The sequence below is a fragment of the Dendrobates tinctorius genome, unplaced genomic scaffold, assembly GCF_039654945.1.
Source record: "Dendrobates tinctorius isolate UK_male_01 unplaced genomic scaffold, ASM3965494v1 ptg000022l, whole genome shotgun sequence".
In the NCBI taxonomy this organism is placed as follows: domain Eukaryota; kingdom Metazoa; phylum Chordata; class Amphibia; order Anura; family Dendrobatidae; genus Dendrobates; species Dendrobates tinctorius.
Window position 1 is genome coordinate 22876903 of NW_027361690.1, and position 18564 is coordinate 22895466.

General features: G+C 46.2%; 1 long non-coding RNA gene across 2 annotated transcripts in view; it reads right to left on the minus strand.

Moving 5' to 3' along the window:
* Positions 1–2555: 2555 nt before the first annotated feature.
* LOC141084076 (uncharacterized) overlaps positions 2556–18564 on the minus strand; it is a 49193-nt gene continuing 33184 nt past the window's right edge. For both annotated transcript variants that reach the window (XR_012230925.1, XR_012230926.1), the window contains 3 exons: positions 5864–6010; positions 3921–3972; positions 2556–2872 (listed from right to left, as the gene is read on the minus strand). This is a non-coding gene — a long non-coding RNA (uncharacterized lncRNA). The remainder of the gene's footprint in view (positions 2873–3920; positions 3973–5863; positions 6011–18564) is intronic.

Genomic DNA, 18564 nt, shown 5'->3' on the forward strand with positions numbered 1-18564 from the left:
TTTTCAATAAGGATAGTATGAGGTACTTTATCAAATGCTTTGCTGAAGTCAAGATACACTATATATATCTACTGCATTTCCCTGATGCTCCCAATCAGTGATTCCATCATAAAGGGAAATTAGTTTAGTCTGGCATGAATTAATTGCTACAAACCCATGCTTGCTCTAGTTAATTACTGTATTCTTAAGGGCCTGGCACACTTAGCGATATCGCTAGCAATATCGCTATAACTTGTGACGTTATAGCGATATTGCTAGCGATATCGCTGTGTGTGATACTTACCTACAACCCGCTCCCCCGCTGCTTATCGCTGATCGCGCGAGAACAGGCTGGACTGTTTCTCTTCGTCAGCTTCCTGCGGCGCTTCCTGCTGTGACGACGAGAGACGCGTGGAGCCGGGCGGGAGGACGCAGGATCGCCTCGTCTGACAGGTAAGTAGCGACCCCCGTCCCCAGCGATGTCGATAGTGAGATCTGCCTGTGTGGCAGCTCACTAGCGACCACTTAGCGATGTACCAGCGATCCTGACCGCGTCATATCGCTGGTCGGGATCGCTGGTACATCACTAAGTGTGACAGTACCTTTACCCAAGTACTTACCTGTATGCTGTTTAATAATTTGTTTAAATAACTTTCCTGGTCTAGGAGTAAAGCCCCCGTTACACACTGCGATATCGCTAGCAATATCGCTGCAAAGTCCCCGATTTTGTGACGTTACAGCGATATTGCTAGCGATATCGCTGCATGTGATACTTACCTCCGACCGGCTCCCCCGCTGGTTATCGCTGATCGCGCGAGAAGCTGCTGGACCATTCCTCGTCGGCCACTTCCTGCGGCGCTTCCTGCTGTGACGACGAGTGACGCGTGGAGCCGGGCGGAAGGACACAGGATCGCCGTGTCTGACAGGTAAGTAGCGATCCCCGTCCCCAGCGATGTCGCTGGTGAGATCTGCCTGAGTGGCAGCTCACTAGCGACTACCCAGCGATGCACCAGCGATCCTGACCGCGTCATATCGCTAGTCGGGATCACTGGTGCATCGCTAGGTGTAACGGTACCCTAAGGGCCCCGTCACACACAGCGAGATTGCTAGCGAGATCGCTGATTTTGTGACGCATCAGCGATCTCTCCAGCGATCTCGCTGTGTGTGACATCCATCAGCGACCGGCCCCCCCCACCGGGTATCGCTGATCGTGCAGGATTGTCCAGGGCCATTTTTTGATCGTTGGTCTCCCGCTGGCCAGCACGCATCGCGTGGCAACGGGAGACCAACGATCAGCAACGCTGCACGCTAGTTTCTAGGGTAAGCAGTGGGTAACTATGCGCCGTGCGGCTCTTGGATACCCGCTGTTTACCCTAGATAACAGCTTGCTCTCTGGTCCTGATCGCTGGTGAGTCTGTCTAACTATGTCCCAGCAATCCCATCCATGTCGGATCGTTGGTGGGATCACTGGGACATCGTTGTGTGTTCTCCTGTTTTCCAGGATTTTTCAAAGATTCTGGCTAGTGGTTCTGCAATTTCCTCTGCTAACTCTTTCAGTACTGTAGGATGTAAATCATCTGGACCAGGAGATTTAAATTCATTGAAATCAAAAAGTGTTCCACCCCTACCTCTTGCCTTTTAATTGTTTTTAATGTTTTTTTGTGCAGTTTTATCTATTAAAAAAGGTATTTTTTAATTTTCATTTTGCCGGTCTCTGTACCTTTTTGCTTATTCAGGGTTACTGGTGCCATTTATACACCAAAGTCAACACTCACAGCAGCAAATCTCCCTCTTAATCTGTCCTGACTCTACAATCATTATAAGAAAAACACAAAATTTAAACAATACAATTAACTTTTCCATGTATTTATTTATTACTAAAACCACAGCACATAATTATTATAATGCAGACTGGCACTAGTATATGAACTTCATTATAAGTTGCAGATTGGACACATTTCCGATCAGACAATTCCCAGAGTAGAGCTTCTATGTACATTGTTTACATCACTACAACACTAATCACTTCTGACCAAGTCTCCTGAGGATGCTGAGAGTCATCTGACCAAAGTTATATAATTCTGCACACAAAAACAAATGCAGTGTATCATTTTGTTATTTTTAATTCAGCAATTACATTTATTTAGGATACATTTTATTCTGTACACCAATGTTATAACATTAACCCCTTAAGGATGCAAGAATTTTTCTTCTTTCTTAGGCTAGTTTCACATTAGCGTTTACGGCCGCAGCGTCGTGCTGCGCACGGCCGCCGATAAGCCCCGCCCCCTGCCGCGCCTCCGCCGGTAGCTCCGCCTATGGACGCATGACGCTGCATGCGTCCCCTATCTTTAGCACTGGGGACGCAGGCCGTGCGCAGTATGCGTTTGGCGGCGCATGCGTCTTTTTGACACTGTGCCGACCAGTGCCAAACGCAACAGGTTGCAATTTGGTGCGCTCGGCGCAGCGTCAAAAGGACGCATGCGCCGCCAAACGCATACTGCGCACGGCCTGCGTCCCCAGTGATAGAGATAGGGGACGCAGGACGCATGTAGCGTCATGCATCCGTAGGTGGAGCTACCGGCGGAAGAGCAGCAGGGGGCGGGGCTTAGCGGCGGCCGTAAACGCTAATGTGAAACTAGCCTTAGTTTCACCTTGTAATCCCAAAATATCAATTCTTGTATTTTTTTTGCATAGTTGATCGTGCAGGATAGAAAATATCATATTTTATGAGTTCTGACTTTTAGTAATATAGACAAACAAAAATGTGGCAATATAAAAACACAACAAATGGGAAAGCGGTTTTACATTTGGGGGAGGCTGGTGAACACCCCTGGTCACGTCGTCCTCAGTCATTTTCAGAACAGGAGCATTGTGCAGTCTGTGAGTAAGGCTGTATGAACAAAGGGAAGTATTACATGAAGATGAAGACCGTTAATATTTATTAGTATGTGACATTAGTTAATATTTATTACTAAGAATTGCAGCAATCTTTTTCTAAAAAACTGTACGTCAATTTGCTCACCTCCTCCTGCGCTATAACAAGGTATCTGTAAATTGGGCAGAAATTTTATGATGACAGGATCCCTTTAAAAGCAAATTTATCTTTTTCGTTTAGTTGGATAATAATTCTGCACACATCGATAATCTCTTAAGAAAGACAAAACCTCACTTTTACTTTCTTCAATATTTAGGCTTATTAACCTTTTTGGATTGACCGACAGCACTGTGGTTGTTCAATAATAAAATGAATCATAAAAAAAATACAAATTGCCTAATAATTCCGCACACAGGTGGGTAATGCTGAAATTTATCCAAAAATTAACAATGAGTAAAAAACACAGAGACCAAGGCAGAAAAGAGCCGCACACTGTGCACACTGAGCATATGAGAACGCACTGCACTCTATTTCCTTTCATGTCCTGCTGCTGGGGACTTGTGTTGGAGGACAGAGATGACTCATGCAGTGTGTGTTCCATAAACTCACATAAGTGATAATGGTTCATAGTCCGCACTTCCTTTCTACGTTCCACATACAGTATATAAAACTGACGTATTAGACACAGCCCACAAACAGAACGATACTGTGTCTGGAAAATAAGCTAATGCTCTTTTTTTTTTAAATGCTGGACAACCATTTAAACTTTTTAGAAAACCTTCATCAATTATGAGTACCTTGAGTCTTGTGCATGGAATAATCATGATTGAATGGCATTAAGTTGGGGACATTTTGAGGCTTGACCTATATATTATGGAAATGGGGCATAAATCGTCTCATAGCTAATTTTCAAAGGTTAGCAAGTATGGAAAATTGTCAAAAGTGTTTATGTGATGTTCATAGTGTGGGTGACAGCAGTATCAGTGACGTTTATATAGTATGACTGTCACTTGTACAGTTTTTGGGGCTTTTTCACGATATAATAAAAGTGGCTCTCAATTACCTAATTTACACTTCAGGCAACACACAAATAGATAACATTTAGGTCCTCCCACCTAGAACAGACGAAAGTAGTTAGTTAATTCACAAATACAGTATATCTCGCTAACAAGTAGACACTATAAAATGCAAGTGTTTATTCTCCTTTATCAACGCTATTCCCCTTTAGCCATATCAGAGATGGTTCTAATAGTGCATAATCAGCATCCCAGTGGTATCCCAGGTGTAACATCCGTGTGTGAACACACTCCTACCAAGCCGCCACATCTACTAGGCCAGGGGTGGGGAATCTTTTTTCTGCCAAGGGCCATTTGGATATTTATACCATCCTTCGGGGGCCGTATAAACTCTGCCCACAAAGTACATCCTGACTCTGGCACTGGTGTCAGGACGTAATCTTTCATTGCATGCCCTTCAATGTTCAGTAGTGAACACTGCGTGTGTGTGCTAACAGAGCAAGAAGAAATTAATGAGTTCGTGGCAATCAAAATACAGCTCCCTGCCCAAGAATGCGGTCCCTGAGAATCTGCCCGGGGGCCTGATAAAAGGTCATCGAGGGCCGTAAATGGCCCTGGGGCCTGAGGTTCCCCATCCCTGTACTAGGCGCTAAGGCATTAAGGCCCCAGTGGCTGCTGGGCAGTGCAAACAAGCAATGCTCAGAAAAAACCTAGGTGTGTTAGACTTGAGCTCTTTCTATTTTCTGTTTTTGTTCTTGTACTTCAGGGGTTAACTTTGATTATTGATCTGCTGGAGCCAAGAATAGGGTTCCTTGCTATTTAAAGAGGTTGTCCAGTCCAAATCGATAAGTCTGCAGTCACTCTGTGTGACTTCAGACTTATGAATCACCTCAGAGCACTCACTATGCGCTGTGGGGATTTGGTGGTTTCTGAGTCGGGACCAGAAGGTATGCATTTATTATACATACTCCCGGGCAGGGTCTGTATAGTGGGTGTGGCCTCGCTCCATACACTTTTATGGAGCGAGGCCACACTCTGTCTAGCGATGCAACTGTCCAGTGGTCATGGCCAATTAGAGAGCGCGGCCTTTTTCCATGTTATTGTATGGAAGCAAGGCTGCGACCGCTGGCCAGGAGTATGTATAATGCATACTGACATCATCATATATTTTAAATGCAGAACACAAGGATAGTTATGGAAAGTAATAAGGTGTAACTATAATCGGGGCTGTTTGGTTTCAATTAAGGTATCCAGCATTTGGAAAATGCCCTAATGGAAAATAAAGAGACCCCTATTATAAATTAAAGGAAACGTCTCATGGCTTTTTGCTTCCGTCATGCGACAAATACAGCTTTGTACAAAACTGATGGAGGTTCCGGTTATAGTGAAATATTTATGTAGTGATAGTTGTTCTGGTGCTGTATTCATGTAGTGATGATGATTCTGGTGATATATTCATTACCAGAACCATCATCTGTACATGGATACGAAGCCAAAATCATGATCAGTACATAATTAGAGCACAAGAGCCATCAATAGTACATAAACGTGTCACCAGAAACATCATCAATAAATAAATAAATCACCAGAACCACCATCAGTACATGAATATGTCACCTAACCACCATTAGTACATGAATGCATCACTAGATCCACCAACAGTACATGAATACATTATCAGTACTCGGCTACAATCACCAGAATCACCATCAATAAATTAATTGCCAGAACCTCCATAAGTACATGAAAACCTGACCAGAACAAAGAGTACTTGAATACAAGAACCAAGATTAGTACAATAATCAATTGTAATATCAAATCAGCTGCATAAACAATTGTATCGCATTAACCTACAACTGCCAGTATGTCCTTAACAATGGTAAGGAAATAGTGGGAATTGTTATTAACAGCCATCATCAGACTACGCACTATACAGGAACCACAGATGAGAATTAGTCAGTATCACAAATAAACATTTACACCCAGATACCTTATAGATTACATCTTCTGTGGAGTCGTCTTTTTTTTTTTTCATCTCCATCTTGTCTAGATGCCATGATGACTTTTCAAATCCACAGATGTTCTCTGCAGACCTCCGTCTTCTCTGGTCTTTAGCAGCACAACCTGACACAGTGCCCTTAGAAGTAATAGTGTTATTAAAACGCCCTCTGCATTAAAATAGTTGTCCATATTATAACCCTAAATAAGCCTCCTATATTATATGATCTTCACACTGTCTACCATTATCAACTATAACCACCACACCATCTGTATGGAGCAATATATGGGGCTCATTATACTGTATGGGGTAATATATGGGGCTCATTATTCTGTATGGAGCACTATGTGGTGCCCATAATAATGTATGGAGCAATATATGGGGCTCATTATACTGTATGGATAAAAGGAGAGATACAGGGCGCATCCACTGTGTGAAATCCGTATAAAAAAATAAAATTGTGGAACAGTAAGAAAGGTGCTCACCTATTGGGGTTGTGAGGAAGTCACAACACCCATGAACGCTTAAGAAGCAGCAGCAAGTCTGCACAGGGTCCAAGGACAGAATTGCAGAAATGACGTGCAAACGCGTTTCCTGAGCCTGCTGGCTCACTTCATCTGCCCTGATGAAGTGAGCCAGCAGGCTCAGGAAACGCGTTGGCTGAATAAAGAACCCTTTACTCTACCAGAAGCAAGCGCAGTCCTTATTGCACTTCCACGTCATTTCTGCTATACTGTATGGAGCAATATATGGGGCCCATTATACTGTATGGAGCAATATATGGGTCTCATCATTCTGTATGGAGCACTATGTGATGCCCAAAATACTGTATGGAGCAAAATATGGAGCTCATCATTCTGTATGGAGCAATATATGGTGCTCATTATTTTGTATGAAGCAATATACAGTGGGGCAAAAAAGTTTTTAGTCAGTCAGCAATAGTGCAAGTTCCACCACTTAAAAAGATGAGAGGCGTCTGTAATTTACATCATAGGTAGACCTCAACTATGGGAGACAAACTGAGAAAAAAAAAAATCCAGAAAATCACAGTCTGTTTTTTTTTTTTCATTATAATTGCATATTATGGTGGAAAATAAGTATTTGGTCAGAAACAAGCAATCAAGATTTCTGGCTCTCACAGACCTGTAACTTCTTCTTTAAGAGTCTCCTCTTTCCTCCACTCATTACCTGTAGTAATGGCACCTGTTTAAACTTGTTATCAGTATAAAAAGACACCTGTGCACACCCTCAAACAGTCTGACTCCAAACTCCACTATGGTGAAGACCAAAGATCTGTCAAAGGACACCAGAAACAAAATTGTAGCCCTGCACCAGGCTGGGAAGACTGAATCTGCAATAGCCATCCAGCTTGGAGTGAAGAAATCAACTGTGGGAGCAATAATTAGAAAATGGAAGACATACAAGACCACTGATAATCTCCCTCGATCTGGTGCTCCACGCAAAATCCCACCCCGTGGGGTCAGAATGATCACAAGAACGGTGAGCAAAAATCCCAGAACCACGCGGGGGGACCTAGTGAATGAACTGCAGAGAGCTTGGACCAATGTAACAAGGCCTACCATAAGTAACACACTACGCCACCATGGACTCAGATCCTGCAGTGCCAGACGTGTCCCACTGCTTAAGCCTGTACATGTCCGGGCCCGTCTGAAGTTTGCTAGAGAGCATTTGGATGATCCAGAGGAGTTTTGGGAGAATGTCCTATGGTCTGATGAAACCAAACTGGAACTGTTTGGTAGAAACACAACTTGTCGTGTTTGGAGGAAAAAGAATACTGAGTTGCATCCATCAAACACCATACCTACTGTAAAGCATGGTGGTGGAAACATCATGCTTTGGGGCTGTTTCTCTGCAAAGGGGCCAGGACGACTGATCCGGGTACATGAAAGAATGAATGGGGCCATGTATCGTGAGATTTTGAGTGCAAACCTCCTTCCATCAGCAAGGGCATTGATGATGAAACGTGGCTGGGTCTTTCAACATGACAATGATCCAAAGCACACCGCCAGGGCAACGAAGGAGTGGCTTCGTAAGAAGCATTTCAAGGTCCTGGAGTGGCCTAGCCAGTCTCCAGATCTCAACCCTATAGAAAACCATTGGAGGGAGTTGAAAGTCCGTGTTGCCAAGCGAAAAGCCAAAAACATCACTGCTCTAGAGGAGATCTGCATGGAGGAATGGGCCAACATACCAACAACAGTGTGTGGCAACCTTGTGAAGACTTACAGAAAACGTTTGACCTCTGTCATTACCAACAAAGGATATATCACAAAGTATTGAGATGAAATTTTGTTTCTGACCAAATACTTATTTTCCACCATAATATGCAAATAAAAGGAAAAAAAAACAGACAATGTGATTTTCTGGATTTTTTTTTCTCAGTTTGTCTCCCATAGTTGAGGTCTACCTATGATGTAAATTACAGACGCCTCTCATCTTTTTAAGTGGTGGAACTTGCACTATTGCTGACTGACTAAATACTTTTTTGCCCCACTGTATATGGCTCATTATTTTGTATGGAGCAATATTTAGGACTCATTATTCTGTATGGAGCAATATATGGGGTTCATTATTCTGTATGGAGCTCTGTGGTGCCCATAGTACTGTATGGAGGACTATACTGTCTGGTCTAAAATGATAAGTCTGCAGTCACTCTGTCCTGTGAGGATTCGCCGGTTTCTGACTTATTGTAGAATTTACAATAGCTATAACTCATGTAGTGTAAGAAGTGAATTCACTGGTATTGTACTATACCTATATTTCTCTGATGTATCTGTGCATCATGGATAGTGGTATGTGTTAAAGGGGCCCACTGAGACTCTTTCACCCGGGGCCCAGGAAAACCTGGAGCTGGCACTGATTAGGACACAGACAGACTGTCATATGAATCAGAATGTAGTGCACAGCCTGGCCAGCCGGTCAGTCAAGCGAGACAGCTGCATAGAAATATATGCAGCTGTCACACTTGGGTCAGGAGAGCCGCTGGTCAGAATGTGCACTGTTCTGATCTCATTCCAATTTATTTTTCTTCAACTGTTTGACTGCACCCCTACTTGTATATGTTTGAGGAAAAGGTGTGTGTAAATGGGTGTGGCTTAAACAAAATGGGTGTGGTTTTCCTACACACAAACACAGAACCTATTAAAAATTTGAATCCGGCTCGGTACATTACTACCCTTGACCTCACAAAAAGGTATTGGCAAATCCTTATGTCCCAAGATGCCAAGGAGAAGACTGGATTTTTAACTCCAGATGGGTACTTCCACTACACAAGGATGCCATTTGGGTTACAAGGCTGTTATGAATGAGTCACCGGAGGAGGAAAAAACAAAAACACAAGCTAAGTCCAGAAAACCGGAGAGGTTGGTAGCTAGCGGATTGCAGACCCCTGATCCTATTCACCACAACTAACAGTAGCCGTGGTGGGTTCCTACGGTGCCCTAGACCCCTCGTCACAGCCGGAGAGCTAAATAAGCCTAAAGAAAGAAAGGGGAGATGTAAACGGCCCCAGAACAGACCCCAAAGCAATAGACAGCCCCCAACAATGTATTGTCAGTGAAAAACAGATGAAAACACAAACACAGACAGAAAGACAGACTGAGCAAATGATGGGCCCAACTAACTAGATAGGAAAGGACAGAAAAGATGCTGGCTGCAATCACGCAAAAAACCCTGCCAAAAATAATGTCCAACACGTCTGATAGAAAAGGCCCTGAAGTCACTAGACTTCAAAATCACTATATCAGCACTCAGGTATATTCTGAAGACAGAGCAAAGCGATCAACTGATCAGAGACAAAAATGGAGTTCAGCCCGTCCCAACCAGGGCAGGCTGAACACAAACACTAAGTAAACAAACAAAATCTCATGGAAAAATAGCAGAGCAAAAACGTAGCTTTTAGTTGTCAGGAACTAAACTGGATGCCAGAGCTCAGAGCAGAAAGGATTACCAGCAACCAGGCAGGGCATCGGCTGCCTTATATCCACTCAGAAATTCCGGATGTCCAATCACACTCCACCTGTTCAGATGACAGGTTCTTCCCATCCAGATCAATTTCACTACCTCCTTTCACCAGCAGAGGGAGTTCATCAGACATCAGAGGTGAAGGAGAAAATGAACTCATAACACAAGGCGCTTCCAGATACATTCCAGAGAGCCATGGGCTGGATCCTAGCCCCCCACAAAAAGTATGTGGCGGCCTACCTGGATGACAAGGAGCCATCTGAGCCAAGTCCAGACCCGTACTTGATGCTCTTCAGAAGGCAGCGTTTTCTAGAAACCCGAAAAAATGTGCCTTAGGAATGGAGGAGGCAAGATAATTGGGCTATGTCGTAGGTCAGGGTGAAATAAAGCCTCAGATAAACAAGGGTGAGGCGATCCAGGGCTGGCCACAACCCCCCTCAAAAAAGCAGGTGAGGGCTTTCCTGGGCATTGTGAGATATAACCACCGGTTTATTCCAAACTTTGCCATGGTAGCTGCCTCTCTGACAGACCTCCTTAAAGGGACAAAATCAGCGATGGCGAAGTGATCTCCAGAGGCTGAGACTGCTTTCCAGAAACTGAAACTGGCCCTGTGCAAACAGCCGATGCTGGTAGCACCCGATTTCTCAAAGGAATTTGTTGTCCAGACAGACGCGTCAGATGTCGAGCTGGGAGCTGTCTTGTCCCAAGAGGTGAACGGGAAGGAACACCCTATAATGTATCTGTTACCACCACTGGCCGCTCTCCCCCTGCGGCTGATCGCACCACTGTTGCCTCTGTGCCCGCTCCTCCGTTCCTGTCCTTCGGTCCTGCCGTGCTCCCCGCACTGCTGGAGGCTCCAGGACTCGGCACTTGCGCTCTGGCACTCTTGGAGGGCGGTCACGCCTCCTCCAAGGTCCTGTAGCTTCTCTGATGTCCTGACCCAAGTGGCCACGTCCCCTCCCAGGTACTTTATACACTTGGGGATATCCTGACCCGGAAATCCCAGCAGCCAATCCGGGCAAGGTGGGTGTTATTTCCTCTGGCGCCTGGTTATTGTTTAAGCTCCTGCTTCTGTGACCCAGGCCCGTGTCTATATTCTGTGTGCACTATCTGCACGTCCGTGTCCTTGCTCTCTGCCTGTTGCTCTGTTGTGCCTCCTAGCACAAGCTCAATCTCTGTACTCTGCCTGTTGCTCTGTTGTGCCTCCTGGCACAAGCTCAATCCCTGTACTCTGCCTTGTCCTCTGTTGTGCCTCCTGGCACAAGCTCAATCCCTGTACTCTGCCTTGTACTCTGTGGTGCCTCCTGGCACAAGCTCAATCCCTGTACTCTGCCTTGTGCTCTGTTGTGCCCCCTGGCACAAGCTCAATCCCTGTACTCTGCCTTGTACTCTGTTGTGCCTCCTGGCACAAGCTCAATCCCTGTACTCTGCCTGTTGCTCTGTTTTGCCTCCTGGCACAAGCTCAGTCCCTGTACTGTCTTATACTCCGTTGTGCCTCCTGGCACAAGCTCTGTCCCTGTACTCTGCCTGGTGCTCTGTTGTGCCTCCTGGCACAATGCTCTGCTATACTCCTGTGCTCTGTTCCGTACCTCCGTTCATAGTGCTCCGGTGTTAGTCAGTCTCCTCAGTTATCCTTCTGTTCCATGTCTCTCCCGCTATCTGAGCCGTCCCTCTTGGTACCGGCTACAGTGGTTTTAGAGAGCCCTAGGCCTGTCCCTGACGATCCCTGTATAGGGGTCGGTCTTCACTAGGTCGGCTCGCCCTGGGCAATCTGTTCCATGGTCCAGAGGGTCCACTCTTATAGCTTGCCTCACTGAGGCGTTACAGTATCTCAGCCGAAAGTTGTCATCCTGTAAGAAAAAATACTCCATAGTGGAGAAGGAATGCTTAGACATCAAATGGGTGTTGGACTCCCTAATGTATTACCTCTTGGGCAGGAAGTTCAAACTAGTGTCAGACCATGCCCCACTGAAGTGGGTGAGAAAAAAGGGAAAAATGCCCGAGTGACCAGGTGGTTCCTAGCACTTCAGGATTTTAACTTCCATGTGGAGCATAGGTCAGGGAAATTGCATGGCAATGCTGATGCGCTATCGAGGATCCACTGTTTGTTGGCAGAAGGTGCCAAGCCTCCTGGCTTAGGGCAGAAGGGGAGGGTATGTAAGATGGCCGCCGGACAAGTCCTGGAGGGGAGATATGTGTCATCGCGGTTATTTGCTGCGGTGATGGGAGCTCGGAAGTATGCTCCAGCACGTATAGTGCTGAGAGAGTTGTTTGGGCCACTCCAGGCCTGGGTTTTACGAGTGGTCATAAGAGCTGGGTGGGAATGACCGCTCACATATCCCAACCCCAGGGGCATGGTTTGGCTAGTAAAATGGAGGCCAATTGCCACATTCAGTGACTGAGGCCGAAGGTATGGTGACCTCCATGTGTGTGTGTTGCTGGAGACACTAAGATGAGATGGTGCTATATAGTGCTATATGGACTGGTTATTTTCTGTTTGTTTCTTTGTGCCAGGAAATACTGTTCATTTGCTCTTTCTATCCAGGACAGTTTATGTCGTTTTAAATAAACTTGCTGGGACATTCCAGTAAAACAGCTTCCTGTGCCTACCTCAACTGCAAGTACAGATCCCTACAGCCTGTAAAAAAACGCAGTGAAAATGCATCGTGTGCACATAGACTAATATTTAAATGTGGAAAATATCAAACCTTTTAAAATTATTTTTGATATTTTATGTCATTAAAAAATTAAAACATTTTTTATTTTCAATGTTTTCAATTGTTGAAATTTTTTTTTATGGCACATTCCCTTTAAAGTGTACTGAGCCAAACACTATTCATGTAAGGGGTGGGGGCACACTTAGGCACAGAGGCCCAGTGAGGGGTTCACTTGTTCCCCTGTGGACAAGTCCAAGCCTGGTACTATAGCAAAAAAAGCTCCATTGATGGAAATTTGTAAAATGTATGACTCTCAGAATATGTGGACATGAAAACAACACATTTTTTTTTCCAACTGTTAGCATCTTATTTGTGCTGCAAGTGAATAGCGGAAAATTGAAAACATCTGAAAACAAAAACCATCATTAAAATATCAGAAAACCGAGCTGTGTTTTTTTTCAATGTGTGCCCACAAAAAGTTAATACAAGTTAATTAATAAATTAAATTCCAAAATGTTGCCACTGATAAATACATCTCATCCTGAAAAAAAAAACCAAGACTTCCTACAGCTAAACAAAAAAAAACCAACAACTCTGTGACCCAGATTAATCATTGCTGTTTCTCCAGATTTTTAGCCATTTGCCTTTTTTTATGACTAGTATTTGCACCTTATTCTCTAAACGTTATGTGAGACTTTTTAAGTTGTCTTTTTTATTTTGCCTCAATAACTTTACTAATATTGATGTTTTATACAGATTCATGAAATGTGACTTTAATCAAACGTCATATTGGGGGGGGGGGGGGGGGCAAATCTCATTCCATGCAAAACAGAAAAAAATATATACCGTACGTGCCACTCTGCTGGATGGATGCACACTAATATTGACAAAACTGATTGAGAAAGAACGCTGAAAAAAAACAAGCAACTGGTGGTAGAAAAATGCTATAGAAAAGTGACCATCATATATTTCTCTGCTTTGCATGACTTATTTACAATATCAGGGGTGTATACTGCCACTTGCTGCTTTAAGTATTATCTAATGAAGTGGGAGTAAGCGTGTAGTCACACTTAACGATGCACCAGCGATCCCGACAATGATACGACCTTGTCAGGATCGCTGGTGCCTCGCTACATGATCGCTGGTGAGCTGTCAAACAGGCAGACTCACCAGTGATCAGGACCAGCGAGGACGCTGGTATCCAAGGTAAATATCGAGTAACTAAGTGCGCACGTCACTTAGTTACCCACTGTGTACCTTGGATACCAGCTCTCAGCGCAAGCACGCAGGTATCCAAGGTACATAGCAGGTAACTAAGCGAAGCGCGCGCTTAGTTACCAGATATTTACCTTGGATACCTGCTCCCAGCGTGAGCACGCAGGTATCCAAGGTACACAGCGGGTAACTAAGCAACGCGCGCACTTAGTTACCCGATACTTACCTTGGATACCAGCTCCCAGCGTGAGCACGCAGGTATCCAAGGTACATAGCAGGTAACTAAGCGAAGCACGCGCTTAGTAACCCGATATTTACCTTGGATACCAGCTCCCAGCGTGAGCTCGCAGGTATCCAAGGTACACAGCGGGTAACTAAATAACGGGCGCGCTTAGTTACCCGATATTTACCTTGGATACCAGCTCCCAGCGACTGCTCATAGCGATGGGAGCTCGCTGATCGTTGGTCTCCCGTTGCCACATGCAGCGATGCGTGTCCAGCGGGAGACCAACAATCAAAAAATGGCCCAGGACACTCCTGCATGATCAGCGATAACCGGCGGAGGGGGCCGGTCGCTGATGTATGTCACACACAGCGATATCGCTGGCCAGATCGCTATTGCGTCACAAAATCAGCGATCTCACTAGCAATCTCGCTGTGTGTGACGGGGCCTTAAGCGTGGGTGTTATCATGCTCTTCAAAAATCAATCCAGTTCTCCCCTGTAATAAGGGTCCTGAGGGTGCTTTCAATTTAGCACATTTTTATGACTTTTTAAAGCCTCAACATTTTGAATTTTCATGAAGTGTGTACGAAATTTTGAAGAATTTGGTGCAAAAACATAAGTGAGTACTAGGCAAAAATAAGAGAAATGTGACTTCAATACATCACAATTGATGAATCGGACCCTATGGCTCTTGGAATTTGCCATTTAAAAAAAATGGAAAAAAAATGTTTTGTTGTAAAGGCACAAGTCTTTAGGGTACGTGCACACGCTGCGGATTCTGCTGCGGATCCGCAGCGGATTTGGCCCTGCGGGTCCACAGCAGATTCTGCTGCGTTGTACAGTACCTTTATTTCCTATGGAAATAAAAAAACGCTGTGCACATGCTGCTGATTTTTCCGTGCGGTTTTGCTGCGGGTTACAATCTGCAGCATGTCAATTCTTTGTGCGGATTTCGCTGCGGTTTCACACCTATCCTTTATGAGGTGTGAAACTGCAGGGCAAAACCGCAGGCTAATCCGCAGATAAACCGCAGGACTTTTGTCCTGCGGATTTTTCATCAACATCAGCACAACCTAAAAACTACGTGTCCACATACCCTTAAAGGGAATCTGTCACCCCTTTTTTTTGAGATATTATATAATGATATCATTCAATTGTGTGTCACATAAGGATTCTCTTAGTACTTTTGCTTCCCCCTGACCCCGCACCTTTCATGCATAAATACCTTTTTTATATCGGTTCAGATGTATGTAAATTGCCGCGGTCCGGTCCGATGGGCGGGGCTTATTCACCTGCTCCCACCCTCCCTGTCTTGCTCTACGCATTTCTTCTTGTGTAGAGCAAGACAGGGAGAGGGCAGAGCAGTTGAATAAGCCCCGCCCATCGGACCGAACCATGGCACTTTACATACATCTGAACCGATATAAAAAAGGTATTTATGCATGAAAGGTGCGGGGTCAGGGGGAAGCAAAAGTACTACAAAAGTGTGATTTTGGAGGCAGCAGGAGACTTTGTCGTCCACACAGCAGGGGAGCAGCTGGCGTTACTGAACCCCACTAACACTGGAGCATGTTTTTTTCTCTGTGTAGACGGCACTTCTGAACACCAACTGGCGTTGTTGGAGCCCAGGATCAAGCATGGAGCAGGCTGAGGCCAGATGTAGTGTGATTTTGGAGGCAGCAGGAGACATTGCCGTCCACACAGCAGGGGAACAGCTGACGTTACTGAACCCCACTAACACAGGAGCTAGTGTGTTTTTCTCTGTGCAGACGGCACTTCTGAACACCAACTGGCGTTGTTGGAGCCCAGGATCAAGCATGGAGCAGGCTGAAGCCTGATGTTTTTTGCATGTGGAGGCAGCAGGAGACATTGCCGTCCACACAGCAGGGGAACAGCTGACGTTACTGAACCCCACTAACACAGGATCTAGTGTGTTTTTCACACTACTAGTAATGGGAATGTGGACAGAGCAGGAGACATCGCCGGACACACATCAGGGGATCAACTGACGTGACTGAGCCCCAGTAACAAGTGTGGATTGTGCAGACGTCACTTCAGAGCAGCAACTGGCGGGGTTGGAGGCCAGGGGAAATACTAGAGACAGTGGAGCCAGAGGCCTAAGTGGAGCACGGTTAAAAATCAGTAGTAGTTTGATTGTGGAGCGTTACTGAACCCCACTAACACAGGAGCTAGTGTTTTTCTCTGTGCAGACGGCACTTCTGAGCGACAACTGGCTGTGTTGAAGCATAGGGATTACAGTTCAGGTGGTAGAAACATGAACACAACAGGAGACCTGGATACTGTTGCCAACCAATCATTTATTCTGGAAGAGGACTGGCAAATTCTGGCGAGATCCAGGCCTTGTTCATTATCAGAAAAGTAAGTCGGTCAGGAGGATAGTCGCGTGTGACGGTCTGTTAGTACACCACCTGCGGCACTAAAGACGCGATCCGATAATACACTGGCAGCAGGGCAAGCCAGCACCTCCAATGCATACTGGCTAAGCTCTGGCCATGTATCCAGCTTAGAGACCCAAAACTTGAAGGGGGAAGAGCCATCTGGGAGTACACTCACAGGGCAAGACATGTAGTCTGTCACCATCTGACGGAAACATTGCCTCCTGCTGACTGGAGCCGTCTGTGATGGTGTAGACATTTGTGGCAGGCACACAAGACTTTGCCACATTTGGGCCATAGTGGTCTTGCCTTGTGCTGAGGTGCTGCCTCTGCTCCCTCTTTGTGCAGAGCTTCCTCCACTGCCTCGACGCACAGAGCTGCTTTGTAAAGCACTAGCAGCACTGCTGTCGGGTGGAATGGAGAACAAGATGGACTGCACCAGTGTGTCTTGGTACTCCCGCATTTTACGCTACCGGTTCAACGGTGGTATGAGGCTTTGTAAGTTGTCCCGGTAGCGAGGATCTAGGAGGGTGTACACCCAATAATCAGCCGTGTTGAGAATGTGGGCGATGCGGCGGTCGTTTCTCAGGCACTGCAGCATGAAATCAACCATGTGCTGCAGACTTCCAACTGCCAAAGAAACGCTGTCCCCTGCTTGAGTCGTCATCTCTGCCTGCTCTGCATCACCCCACCCTCGCTGTACATACTGACTAGAGCATTGTGTACCTCCCTCCTCTGGAGAGATGTCTTCCTCCTCCATTGACTCCTCCTCATCCTCCTCACAAAGTGTCCCCTGCCTAGGCCTTTGTGAAGAACCACGTAGCGCAGACTGTCCAGAAGCAGATGGCATTTGTGACTCCTCATCCTCCACCTCTTCCAAAACCTCCTCCCTTAGTGCTTGCAATGCTTTTTGAAGCAGGCAGATAAGGGGGACAGTCATGCTGACTAGTGCATCATCTGCACTCGCCTTCCGCGTGGAATCATAGAAGGCACGCAAAACGAGGCAGATGTCCTTCACAGAGGCCCACTCAGTGGTGGTGAAGTGTGACCGGCGCACAGTTTGCGGTGCACTTGTTTGCGCCTGATGCAGCTGGTACTCCATGACTGCTGCCTGCTGCTCACACAACCGCTCCAACATATGTAACGTTGAATTCCACCTGGTGGGTAGGTCACATATGATGCGATGTTCCGGAAGGCGTAATCGGCGCTGCAGAGCAGCAAGGCGCGATCTTGCCGTGCTGGAACGCCGCAAGTGAGCGCACTCTATGCGGACCTTGTGCAGCAGTGCATCAAGATCCGGATAGTCCCGCAGATATCTCTGCACGACCAAGTTCAGCACATGTGCCAGACATGGGATGTGAGTGAGGTTGCCTAGGCCCAGAGCTGCCACCAGATTTCGGCCATTGTCACACACTACTAAGCCTGGCTGGAGATTCGCTGGCACAAACCACACGTCGCTCTCCTGCTTGATGGCATTCCAGAGCTCCTGCGCTGTGTGGCTTCGATTCCCCAAAGAAATTAATTTCAGTACGGCCTGTTGACGTTTGGCCACGGCTGTGCTCCTATTGGTCGTAACAGGCTCCTGCAGCGCTGTTTCTGCGGAACTTGAGTAGGAGGAGGAGTCAATGTGTATAGACTGGATTCCTGCAATCCGTGGAGTTGGCAGAACACGTACAGCGGCACTCTCCAGATCTGTACCCAGCTCCACAACATTGACCCAATGGGCAGTGAGGGAAAGGTATCGTCCCTGTCCATGGTTACTGGTCCACGCATCGGTGGTCAGGTGGACCTTGCTACTGACGGCGTTTAGTAGCGCATATTTTAATTTTCCCTCCACATGCTTTTGCAGGGCAGGGACGGCTTGCCTGCTGAAATAAAAGCGGCTGGGCACGGTGTATTGTGGGACTGCCAATGCCATGAAGTTCCGGAAGGTGTCAGTCTCCACCAGCCTGAATGAGAGCATTTCAAGTGCCAGTAGTTTGGCAATGCCAGCATTCAGAGCCTGTGCTCGGGGATGGTTTGCCGAGTATGGCCGCCTTTTATCCCATGCCTGTGCTACCGATGGCTGTAGAGTGGCCTGGGAGTGTGAGGATGACTGGGAACGTGGTGCTGTGGGTGGAATGTCACTGGGTCTCCGGACAACAGTGCCAGAGTTTCTTCCTTGGCGATCCTGTGAGGAAGCCGAACCAGCTGTGTGTGAGCTGGAGGAAGAGGCCCCA